Raw genomic sequence first — 13302 nt, 5'->3', positions numbered from 1 at the left:
GGCTAGGTGTCCACACTGAGGCCAGGCATCCGCACTGAGGCCCGGTGTCTGCACTGAGGCCAGGTGTCTGTACTGAGCCCAGGTGTCTGCACTGAGCCAGTGGTCTGTGCTGAAGCCAGGAGACTGCGCTGAGGCCAGGCATCCGCACTGAGGCCAGGTGTCCGCGCTGAAACCAGATTTCTGCGCTGAGGCTAGGTGTCTGCATTGAGGACAGGTGTCTGCACTGAGGCCAGGTGTCTGCACTGAGGACAGGTGTCTGCGCTGAGGCCAGGTGTCTGCAATGAAGCCAGTCGTCTGTGCTGAGGCCAGGAGACTGCGCTGAGGCCAGGTGTCCACACTGAGTCCAGGTATCCGCGCTCAGGCCAGGTGTCCACACTGAGGTCAGGTGTCTGCAATGATGCCAGTTGTCTGTGCTGAGGCCAGGAGACTGTGCTGAGGCCAGGTTTCTGCACTGAGGTCAGGTGTCTGCATTGAGGCCAGTTGTTTGCAGTGAGACCAAGGTGTCCGCGCTGAGGCCAGGTGTCTGCGCTGAGGCCAGATTTCTGCGCTGAGGCCAATGTGTCTGCACTGAGGCCAGGTTTCTGCACTGAGGCCAGGTGTCCATGCTGAGGCCATGTATCCGCACTGAGGCCAGGTGTCCGCACTGAGGCCAAGTGTCTGCACAGAGGCCACGTGTCTGCGCTGAGGCCAGGTCTCTGCGCTGAGGCCTAGTGTCCGCAGTGAGGCCAGGTGTCTGCACTGAGGCCAGGAGTCCTCATTGAGGCCTGGAGTCCGCGCTGAGGCCAGGTCTTTGCGCTGAGGCCAGGAGTCCGCACTGAGGCCAGGAGTCCGCGCTGAGGCCAGGAGTCCGCGCTGAGGCCAGGTGTCCATGCCGCGTCCAGGTGTTCACACTGAGCCTAGGTATTCACACTGAGGCCAGGACTCCGCACTGAGACCTGGTGTCTGCACTGAACCCCGAAACGTCTATTCTCCTGCTCCTTGGATGCTGCCTGACCTGCTGTGCTTTCCCAGCAAAACACCCTTGACATAGAATATGCGTTTCCTGTTTGGGCCAGGTATTAGATTTGCAGGTAGGTGAGCACTTTAGTGATAATGACGACAATTCAGTTCTGTTTATTTTAGTGATGGAAAGGGATAAGTATATACTGCAGGGCAAGAGTTATAGCTGGGGGAAAGGCAATTACGATGCAATCAGGCAGGATTACGATGCATAGGATAGGGAATTAAACTGCAGGGGATGGGCACAATTAAAATTTGGAGCTTTTTCAAGGAACAGCTCCTGTGGATCCTTGATAAGTATGTACCTGTCAGGCAGGGAGGAAGTTGTTGAGCGCAGGAGCCATGGTTTAATCAGGAAGATGAATCTCTTGTCAAGAAGAAGAAGACTTATGTTAGGATAAGATGTGATGATTCAGTTAGGGAGCTTGAGAGTTACAAGTTACCCAGGAAAGACCTAAACAGAGAGAGAGAAACCCACAGTGGTAACTGACACAGCAGTGTATCTGTGCAGTTACTGCCATTGCTGTTTGAATTCAGGTATCGCTGAACAGCGGAGAGTTTCTAGAAAACTTAACGAACAGCGAAATTCACAACTGATCGTCGAGGAACCTGTTTGGGACAGGTCACAGCACAGAAACAGATAAATGAATAGTTTAAGCATAGCCTTGCTGTAAATCTACAATAGTGAGTAGATTGGCTTATTTCTTGATTGTATGTTTTTATTGTGATCTGTTTCTTGATTAACTTTTTAAAATATAAGCCATAAGTATTAAGTTAACCTGGAGCAGTGTTTTGTGGAGCAAGAAGACAGTGCTATTTTCTGGGCCTGTAGATTGGAAGGAGCAAAATGGCCTTTAGTAGAGCGACGTGCTCTTCTTTTCAGATGTAGGAGTTTCGGGAGAGTTAAGGGTTGCTGAGGATTATACCTGCAATAAATATCGTTGGTTGCAAATTCGATCAGATCAAATGGATTGGTTGGAGCAACAGTTAGAGGCAATAAGGAATTTACAAGAGCCATGGGGTGTGATGGATGGCACTTACAGGAAGGGAAAAAGGCCACAGATGCAGTCAAGTCGATGGGTTAACTCCAAGAAAGGTAGGAGAGGTAGGCAGGTAGTGCGGGAGTCTTCTGTGGCTATTTTAAACAAGTATGCTGCTTTGGAAAATGTAGGAGGTGATGGATTTTCAGGGGAACAGCCAAGTTTCTGGTATCAAGACTGTTCTAATGTAAAGAGGCTACATCGGTTTCCAAGTGATCGATTATGTTAGGGGAATGTCTAGTCAGGGGCACAGACAGGCATTTCTATGGGAGCAGCAAAAAGTCTGAATGGTGTTTGCCTCCCTGGTGCCTCAGGATGCCTCAGAGAGGGTGCAGAATTTTCTCAAAGAGGAGAGGGACCAGCAGGAGATCATTTTACAAATTGGTACCAATGAGATAGGAAGGGGGAATGTAAAAAGTTAGGCAGGAATATAATAAGGAGGTCCTCAAGGGTAGTGATGTCTGGATTATTCCCAGTGCTATGAGCTGGTGAGAGCAGGAATAGGATGACAGAGCAGATGAATACATGGCTGGAGAGCTGGTGTATGGGGGAAGGATTCACATTCTTGGATCACTGGAATCTCTTCTGGGGTATAAGAAACATGTACAAGAAGGATGGATTGCATCTGAATTGGAAGGGGACTAATACACTGGCAGGGAGATTTGTTACACCTGCTTGGGAGGATTTAAAGTAGTAAGGGGGGTGCAGTTGGACCCAGGGAGAAGTGAGGAAAGAGAACGTTCTGAGACTGGTACAGCTGAGAAAAGAAGCAAGCCAAACAATCTGAGCAGGCAGGAACAAAGCAGAGAACAAGGTAGGACTGATAAATTAAACTGTATTTATTTCAATGCAAGAGGTCTAACAGGGAAGGCAGATGAACTCAGGGCATGTTTAGGAACACGGGACTGGGATATCAAAGCAATTACAGAAACATGGCTCAGGGATGGGCAGGACTGGCAGCTTAATGTTCAAGGATACAAATGCTACAGGAAGGATAGAAACGGAGGCAAGAGAGGAGGGGGAATGCCGTTTTTGATAAGGGATAGCATTAGAGCTGTTCTGAGGGAGGATATTCCCGGAAATACATCCAGGGAAGTTATTTGCATGGAATTGAGAAATAAGAAAGGGATGATCACCTTACCAGGATTGTGTTGTCGACCCCCTAACAGTCAGAGGGAAATTGAGAAACAAATTTGTAAGGAGATATTGGCAGCACGATGACTCAGTGGTTAGCACTGCTGCCTCACAGCGCCATGGTCCCGGGTTCAGTTCCACCCTCGGGTGACTGTCTATGTGGAGTTTGCACATTCTCCCTATGTCTGCGTGAGTTTCCTCTGGGTCTCCGGTTTCCTCCCACAGTCCAAGATGTGCAGGTCAGGTGAATTGGCCATGCTAAATTGCCCATGTGTAGGTTAGATGCATTAATCAGGGATAAATATAAAGTAGGGAAATGGGTCTGGGTGGGTTACTCTTTGGAGTGGCCTTGTTGAGCCAAAGGGCCTGTTTCCACACTGTAGGAATTTGAATTCTAAAGCTAAAGAGCTGTAGACTTGGCAAGGTTCAAATCCTTCCCAGTTTCCATTGGAACTATCTCTCCTTTGTGGGTGGCACAGTGGTTAGCACTGTTACCTCACAGCACCAGAGACCCACCTCAGGCGACTCTGTGTGGAGTTCGCACACTCCCCCGTGTCTGCGTGGGTTTCCTCCCACAATCCAAAAATGTGCAGGTTAGATGAATTGGCCATGCTAAATTGTCCGTAGTGTTAGGTGAAGGAGTAAATGTAGGGGAATGGGTCTGGGTGGGTTGCGCTTTGGCAGGCCAGTGTGGACTTGTTGGGCCGAAGGGCCTGTTTCCACACTGTAAGTAATCTAAACAAAAATCAGTTATCTGTAAGAATAATAGGGTGGCTATGGTAGGGGATTTTAACTTTCCAAACATAGACTGGGACTGCCATAATGTTAAGGGTTTAGATGGAGAGGAATTTGTTAAGAGTGTACAAGAAAATGCTTTGATTCAGTATGTGGATGTACCTACCAGAGATGGTGCAAAACTTGACTTACTCTTGGGAAATAAGGCAGGGCAGGTGACTGAGGTGTCAGTGGGGGAGCACTTTGGGGCCAGTGACCATAATTCTATTAGTTTTAAGCTAGTAATGGAGAAGGATAGACCAGATCTAACCGTTGAAGTTCTAAATTGGAGAAAGGCTAATTTTGACCGTATTAGGCAAGAACATTCAAAAGCTGATTGGGTACAGATGTTCGCAGGTGAAGGGACAGCTGGAAAATGGGAAGCCTTCAGAAATGAGATAATGAGAGTCCAGCAACAGTATATTACTGTTAAGGTAAAAGGAAAGGCTGGGAGGTGTAGGGATTGCTGGATGACTAGAGAAATTGAGGGTTTGGTTAAGAAAAAGAAGGAAGCACATGTCAAGCATAGACAGGATAGATCGAGTGAATCCTTAGAAGAGTATACAGGTAGTAGGTGTCTACTTAAGTGGGAAATCAGGAGGGCAAAAAGGGGACATGAGATAGCTTTGGCAAATAGAATTAAGGAAACTCCAAAGGGTTTTTACAAATAAATTAAGGACAAAAGGGTAATGAGGGAACAAATAGGACCCCTCAAAGATCAGCAAGGTGGCTTTTGTGTGAAGTCGCTGGAGATGAGGGAGATTCTAAATGAGTATTTTGCATCAGTGTTTACTATGGAGAAGGACATGGAAGATAGAGAATGTAGGAAAATAGATGGTGACAGCTCAAAAAATATCCATATTACAGAGGAGGAAGTGCTGGATATCTTGGATAAATCCCCAGGACCTGATCAGGTGTATCCTGGAATGCTATGGGAAACTAAGGAAGTGATTGCTGGGCCCCTTGCTGAGATGTTTGCATCTTTGATAGTTGATGAACGTGGTACCATCATTGAAGAAAGGTAGTAAGGACAAACCAAGGAACTATAGGCCGGTGAGCCTGACGTCAGTGGTGGGCAAATTGTTGGAGGAAATCCTGAGGGACAGAATTTACACATATCTGGAAAGGCAAGGACTGATTAGGGATAGTCAACATGGCGTTGTGCATGGGAAGTCATGTCTCATAAACTCGATTGTGTTTTTTGAAAAAGTAACAAAGAAGATTGACGAGGGCAGAGTGGTAGACGTGATCTATATGAACTTCAGTAAGGCATTTGACAAGGCTCCCCATGGGAGACTGGTTAGTGAGGTTAGATCTCATGGAATATAGGAAGAACTAGCAATTTGCATACAGTACTTACTCGAAGGTAGAAGACAGACGGTGGTGGTGCAGGGTTGATTTTCAGACTGGAGGCCTGTGACCAGTGTAGTGCCACAAGGATCAGTGCTGGGTCCTCTACTTTTTGTTATTTATATAAATGATTTGAATATGAACATAGGAGGTATTGTTAGTAAGTTTGCAGCAAAATTGGAAGTGGAGTGGATCTTGATCAGATGGGCCAGTAGACTGAGGAGTGGCAGATGGAGTTTAATTTAGATAAATGCGAGATGCTGCATTTTGGGAAAGCAAATCTTAGCAGGACTTATGCACTTAATGGTAAGGACCGAGGAAATGTTGCTGAACAAAGTGATCTTGGAGTGCAGGTTCATAGCTCCTTTAAAACAGAGTTGCAGATAGATAGGATAGTGAAGAAGGTGTTTGGTATGCTTTCCTTTATTGGTCAGAGCATTGAGTACAGGAGTTGGGAGGTCATGTTGTGGCTGTACTTGGTTAGGCCACTTTTGAAATATTGTGTGATGTTTTGGTCTCCTTCCTATTGGAAGAATGCTGCAAAACTTGAAAGGGTTCGGAAAACACTTACAGGAATGTTGTCAAGGTTGGAGGATTTGAGCTGTAGCGAGAGGCTAAATAGGTTGGGGCTGTTTTCCTGGGAGCATCAAAAGCTGAGGGGTGACCTCATGGACGTTTATAAAATCATGAGGGGCATGGAAAGGAAAAGTAGACAAGGTCTTTTCCCTGGTGTGGGAGTCCAGAACTAGAGGGCATATGTTTAGGGTGAGAGGGAAAGATATAAAAGAGAACCCGGGGCAATCCTTTCACTCAGAGGGTGGTATGTGTATGGAATGAGCTGCCAGAGGAGGTGGTGGAAGGGGGAACAATTGCAACATTTAAAAGGCATTTGGATGGATATATGAATAGGAAGGGTTTAGAGGGATATGGGCCAAGTGCTGGCAAATGGGACTAGATTAGGTTGGGATATCTGGTCAGCATGGATGGGTTGGACCAAAGGGTCTATTTACATGCTATACATCTCTATGACTCTAGGAGCCAGGAGGGGACATGAGAAGTCATTGGTGAATGAGATCAAGGAAAACTATTGGCAGATCAGGAATAACTAGACTAGACTAAAATTAGGGCCAATCAAGGATAGTAGTGGAAAGTTGTGTGTGGAGTCTGAAGAGATGGGGAAGTGGTTAAATGAATACTTTTAATCAGCATTCACACTAGAAAAAGTCAATGTTGTAGAGGAGAATACTGAGATACAGGCTCCTAGACTAGATAGGATTGAGGTTCACAAGGAGAAGCTGTTAGCAATTCTGGAAAGTGTAAAATACGTAGGTCCCCTAGGCCAGATGCGATTTGTCCTAGGATTCTCTGGGAAGCTGGGAGGAGATTGCTAAGCCTTTGGCTTTGATTTTTATGTTGTCATTGTCTATAGAAATAGTGCCAGAAGACTGGAGGATAGCAAATGTTGTCCCCTTGTTCTAGAAGGGGAGTAGAGTCAACCCTGGTAATTATAGACCAGTGAGCCTTAATTCGATTGTAGGTAAAATGTCAGAAAGGATTATGAGAGACAGGATTTATCATCATCTAGAAGAAAGTAAGTTGATTTGGGATCATCAATATGGTTTTGTGAATGGTATATTTTGCCTCACAAACCTTATTGAGTTCTTTGAGAAGGTGACCAAACAGGTGGATGACAGTAAATTGATTAATGTGTATATGGATTTCAGTAAGGCATTTGAGAAGGTTCTCCACAGTAGACTATTGCACAAAATACAGAGGCATGGGATTGGGGGTGATTTAGCAGTTTGGATCAGAAATTGGCTAGCTGAAAGAAGACAGAGGGTGGTGTTTGATGGAAAATATTCATCCTGGAATTCAATTACCGGTGGTGTACTGCAAGGATCTGTTTTGGATCCATTATTGTTTGTCATTTTTAGAAATTACCTGGATGAGGGCATAGAAGGATGGTTATTAAATTTGCAGATGACACTAAGGTCAGTACAGTTGTGGATAGTGACAAAGGATGCTGTAGGTGACGAGGGACATAGATAAGCTGCAGAGCTGGGCTGAGAGGTGGCAAATGGAGTTTAATGCGGAAAAATGTGAGGTGATTCACTTTGGAAGGAGTAACAGGAATGCAGAGTACGAGGCTAATGATAAGATTCTTTGTAGTGTGGATGAGCAGGGAGATCTTGGTGTCAATGTACATAGATCCTTGAAAGTTGCCACCCAGGTTGATAGGGTTGTCAAGAAGGCATATGGTGTATTAACTTTTATTGGTAGAGGGTTTGAGTTTTGGAACCATGAAGTCATGCTGCAGCTGTACAAAACTCTGGTGCGGCTGGACTTGGAGTATTGCATACAGCTCTGGTCACCGCATTATAGGAAGGATGTGGAAACTTTGGAAAGCGTTCAGAGGAGATTTACTCGGATGTTGCCTGGTATGGAGGGAAGGTCTAATGAGGAAAGACTGAGGGATTGAGGCTATTTTAATTAGAGAGACAAAGGTTGAGAGGTGACTTAATTGAGACATATCAGATAATCAGAGGGTTCGATAGGGTACAAAGTCAGAGCCATTTTCCTCAGATGGTGATGGCTAGCACGAGGGGACATAGCTTTAAATTGAGGGGTGATAGAAATAGGACAGATATTATAGAACATAGAACATAGAAGGATACAGCGCAGTACAGGCCCTTCGGCCCTCGATGTTGCGCCGACCGAATCCTACCTAACCTATACTAGCCCAATAACTTCCAAATGCCTATCCAATGCCCGCTTAAATGACCATAAAGAAGGAGAGTTCACCACTGATACGGGCAGGGCATTCCATGAACTCACAACCCGCTGTGTGAAGAATCTACCCCTAACATCTGTCCTATACCTACCACCCCTTAATTTAAAGCTATGTCCCCTAGTAACACCTGACTCCATTAGCGGTAAAAGGTTCTTAGTATCTACCCTATCTAAACCCCTAATCATCTTATACACTTCTATCAGATCTCCCCTAAACCTTCTCTTCTCCAATGAGAACAGCCCCAAGTGCCTCAGCCTTTCCTCATAAGATTTTCCTACCATTCCAGGCAACATCCTGGTAAACCTCCTCTGCACTCGTTCTAAAGCTTCCACATCCTTCCTATAGTATGGCGACCAAAACTGCACACAATACTCCAGATGAGGCCGCACCAGAGTCTTATACAACTGCAACATGACCTCAGGACTCCGGAACTCAATTCCTCTGCCAATAAAGCCCAGTACACCATATGCCTTCCTCACAGCACTATTTACCTGGGTGGCAACTTTCAGAGATCTGTGTACATGGACACCAAGATCCCTCTGCTCATCCACACTACCAAGTAGCCTACCATTAGCCCAGTAATCCATCATCTTGTTATTCCTACCAAAGTGAACGACTTCGCACTTAGCTACATTGAATTCCATTTGCCACATTTCCGCCCAGCTCTGCAACTTATCTATATCCCGCTGTAACCTACCACTTCCTTCCTCACTATCCACAACTCCACCGACTTTTGTGTCATCCGCAAACTTGCTTACCCAGCTTTCAAGTCCTTCCTCTAGATCATTTATAAAGATAACAAAAAGCAATGGTCCCAAAACAGATCCTTGTGGTACACCGCTAGTAACTGCGCTCCAAGATGAACATAATCCATCAACTACTACCCTCTGTCTCCTTCCAGCCAGCCAATTCCTAATCCAAACCTCTAATGTATCCTCAATGCCATACCTCCGAAGTTTTAGCATTAGCCTACCATGGGGAACCTTATCGAACGCCTTACTAAAATCCATATACACAACATCTACTGCTTTACCCTCATCCACTTCCTTGGTCACCTTCTCAAAGAACTCAATAAGGTTTGTGAGGCATGACCTGCCCTTCACAAAACCATGCTGGCTATCCCTGATCACGTTATTCCTACCCAGATGTTCATAAATCTTATCCCTTACCATTCTCTCTAAGACTTTGCCCACCACTGAAGTCAGACTCACTGGCCTATAGTTGCTAGGGCTATCCCTACTCCCTTTCTTGAACAATGGGACCACATTCGCTATCCTCCAGTCCTCTGGTACTATTCCTGTTGACAACGATGACATAAAAATCCAGGCCAATGGCTCTGCTATCTCCTCCCTAGCTTCCCATAGGATCCTGGGGTAAATGCCATCAGGCCCAGGAGACTTATCTATATTCATCCTTTCCAATATTCCCAAAACCTCTTCCCTGCATATTTCCAGGGCATCCATTCTAATTATTTGTGATTCCATATTCACATCAGCAACAGTGTCCTGTTCCTGAGTGAATACTGATGAAAAGTACTGATTTAATGTCTCTCCAATCTCCTCCGCCTCCACACACAACTTCCCACTACTATCCTTGACTGGACCGATACCTACCCTAGTCATCCTTTTATTCTTGACATACCTATAGAAAGCCTTTGGGTTTTCCCTAATCCTACCAGCTAAAGACTTTTCATGTCCCCTTCTCGCTTTTCTTAACTCCCTCTTTAGCTCCTTCCTGGCTACCTTATAACTCTCAATCGCCCCTACTGAACCTTCACGCCTCATCTTTACATATGCCGCCTTCTTCCCTTTCACAAGGGACTCCAATTCCTTACTAAACCACGGCTGCCTCACAAGGCCCTTTACACCATGCCTGACTGGTACATACCTATCGAGGACACGCAGTAGCTGCTCCTTGAACACTCCCCACATCTCATTAGTGTTCTTCTCTTGAAGCCTGTTTTTCCAATCCACACATCCTAAGTCATGCCTCACTGCATCATAATTTCCCTGCCCCCAGCTATAGCTCTTGCCCTGCGGCACACGATTATCCCTCTCCATCACTAAAGTAAAAGTCACCGAGTTGTGGTCACTGTCCCCGAAGTGCTCACCTACCTCCAAGTCCAACACCTGGCCTGGTTCATTACCTAGAACCAAATCCAATATAGCCTCCCCTCTTGTTGGCCTGTCGACATATTGTGTCAGGAAACCCTCCTGCACACATTGTACAAACACCGACCCATCTAATGAACTCGAGCTATAGCTCTCCCAGTCAATATCTGGGAAGTTAAAGTCCCCCATAACAACCACCCTGCTACCTTCACTCTTTTCCTGAATCATCCTCGCAATATTATCCTCTACTTCTCTAGGACTATTAGGAGGCCTGTAGAAAACACCTAACAGGGTGACCTCACCTTTCCTATTTCTAACCTCAGCCCAAACTACCTCAGATGGCAAGTCCTCTTCCATCGTCCATTCCACTGCTGTGATACTGTCTTTGACAAGTAATGCCACGCCTCCCCCTTTTTTACCCCCATGTCTGATCCTACTAAAACATTTGAACCCTGGAACGTGCAACAGCCATTCTTGTCCCTGTTCTACCCACGTCTCTGTAATGGCCACAACATCGAAGTCCCAGGTACCAACCCACGCTGCAAGTTCACCTACCTTATTCCTTATACTTCTGGCATTGAAGTATACACACTTCAATCCACCTTTCTGGTTACAGTCACCCTCCTTAGAGATCGCTGCATTATTCCTAACCTCCCTACACTCAAGGTCCTGTACCCTAAAGCTACAGTCCTGGTTCCCATGCCCCCGCGGAGTTAGTTTAAACCCTCCCAAAGAGCACTAGCAAACCTCCCCCCAAGGATACTGGTGCCCCTCAGGTTCAAGTGTAGACCATCTAACTACCATTAGAGGTAGTTTCTTTACTCAGAGAGTAGTAGGGGCGTGGAATGCCCTGCCTGCAACAGTAGTAGACTCACCAACTTTACAGGCATTTAAATGATCATTGGATAGACATGTGGACGAGAACAGAATAGTGTAGGTTAGATGGGCTTCAGATTGGTTCTACAGATCAGTGCAACATCAAGGGCTGAAGGGCCTGTACTACGCATGTAATGTTCTATGTTCTAATCTGGGAGTCAGGGAACCAGGGCTGATAGATATGAACAGGAGTGTCAGATGTTCTGTTCACTTTGAGAGCTGGCTCTGAGGAAGCCAGACCAGTGTCAAGGACTCTCAATGTTTTAATAAAGGGTGACTTGGTGGCAGGATACTGGCCTCTGTGGAGTTATTTCAAATGCCCTCTTGAATCCATCAGTTGAACTACCTCCACCAGTTTTCCAGGTAGTGCATTTCATACCCCAACTACTCTCTTTATGTGAAACCATTTTTCCTCACTTTGCCCTTGCTTCTTTTTCAGAAAGTTAATTGGGAACGTGTGGTTAGTGGGGTCAACAGAGAGTGCAGGGAAGAAAGGAACATGTAGGTTTGGAAATTTGGGAGAGGCTGAATCAGTGACTCTTCCAATGAGGCATGACTTACGTTTCCAATCTCGTCTGAATCGTAAATGTGCATTGGAAATGAAAAACTGGCTGCCATCACACCCAGAGTGGATGGAGTCAGAGTTTATCATTCTCTGAGGTCATGACCTCCACCTGTGGTCACATGAAGCCCTTAAAAGGGCAATCGTATGATCCAGACACTTATAACAAACAGTTTCAAGACTTAACCATAGGATCCTGAATGTGAAAAACCTACAGTGTCTAACTTTGTGAGATATGAATCCTGGCCACAAGCAATCTTAACTATGCCACTCATCATTACAAATTGACTGTAGTCTTGAAATAATCACAGGTGATCTTTAAAATATCACCTGCAGACCACTATTCACTAACACAATCCAATGTCTCATAAGCTACACAATGGTCTACTGGCCGTGCCCTTCAAGATGGTAGAGATGGAAGGTGCTGCCAAAAGAACCTTTTTGAGGAGCTGCAGTGTATCTCTTAGATGGTGCGCACTTGTGTCACTTTGCATTGGTGGTGGAGGCAGTGAATGTTGAAGGTGACTGATGGGGTGCTAATCAAATTGGTTTGTTTCATCTTAGATGATGTACAGTTTCTTAAGTGCTATTGGAGTTGCAGTCATCCAAGTAAAGTGGAGACTAACCCATCACACTTCTATCTTACGACCTTTTGCTTAAACTTCACAGAAAGCCTGTTCAATCGTAGAGTCTCTCCAGTGTGGAGGAAGGCCATTTGGCCCAGCCCACACTGACAAGAGCGTCCCAAACAGACATCAACCCACAACCCTGTCCCTGTAACCCTGCATTTCACATGGCCAATCCACCTAACCTACACATCCTTGAACACTATGGGCAATTTAGCATGACCTAACCTCACAGCTTTGAACTGTGAGAGGAAATCCGAACACCCAGTGGAAACACATGCAGACACAGGGAGAATGTTCAAACTCCATACAGACAGCTGTCTGAGGCTGTCCACCATGCTGCCTCATGCTCCTGCCAATTATTTTAAATGAAATGATCAAAAGATTTAAATACTCCTTCCCAAAATATATGTTGTTGCGGACAGTCGAGACATTAGAAGAATGAGGTGAAAGTTACTCCATCATCTGTCCCTATCCATAACACAGCACAAAACTGGAGCTATAGCAATAACATGAGCATTAATTGTGCCAAATAATGGTCATGTTAATGAAATGCATTCAGACCCAAGAAGCTACTCAACTCCTTTCATTTATACAATTTTCAGCTAATGGGAAGAGATCATTTTTCAGTCTAGGCTATTTTTAATGTCAAGTTCCAGAGGTGAACATTCCATTACTCCCTTGCCCCCAAGAAATGATGCGCCAACCATGACTCAGTTGGTAAAGCTCATGCCTCTGAATCAAATGATTGAAATTTCAATTTCCAGTCCAAAGGTTTGAACACATAATTGAGGCTGACATAATTAATGGAATTCTGCATTGTTCCAGCAGCTGGTTTGCAGATGAATTGTTGAACTCAGAATCCTCCAGATGGATGGTAAAGATTCCAAAGCACTGTTGCAAAGAAAAGTATGTGAATTCTCTGCTCTACTGTCCTGACAATTGTTACAAGTTTTGCTACCAACCACTGGCAGCTTGGCATTGGGGTTGAGGGCTGCCACCCCTCCCAGGTCCACGTCACGTTCATTTGGTAGACAAA

Source organism: Hemiscyllium ocellatum, chromosome 17 (genome assembly GCF_020745735.1).
Source record: "Hemiscyllium ocellatum isolate sHemOce1 chromosome 17, sHemOce1.pat.X.cur, whole genome shotgun sequence".
Classification (NCBI taxonomy): Eukaryota; Metazoa; Chordata; class Chondrichthyes; order Orectolobiformes; family Hemiscylliidae; genus Hemiscyllium; species Hemiscyllium ocellatum.
The sequence above is the reverse complement of the archived record's forward strand: the minus strand, read 5'-3'. Positions refer to the sequence as shown.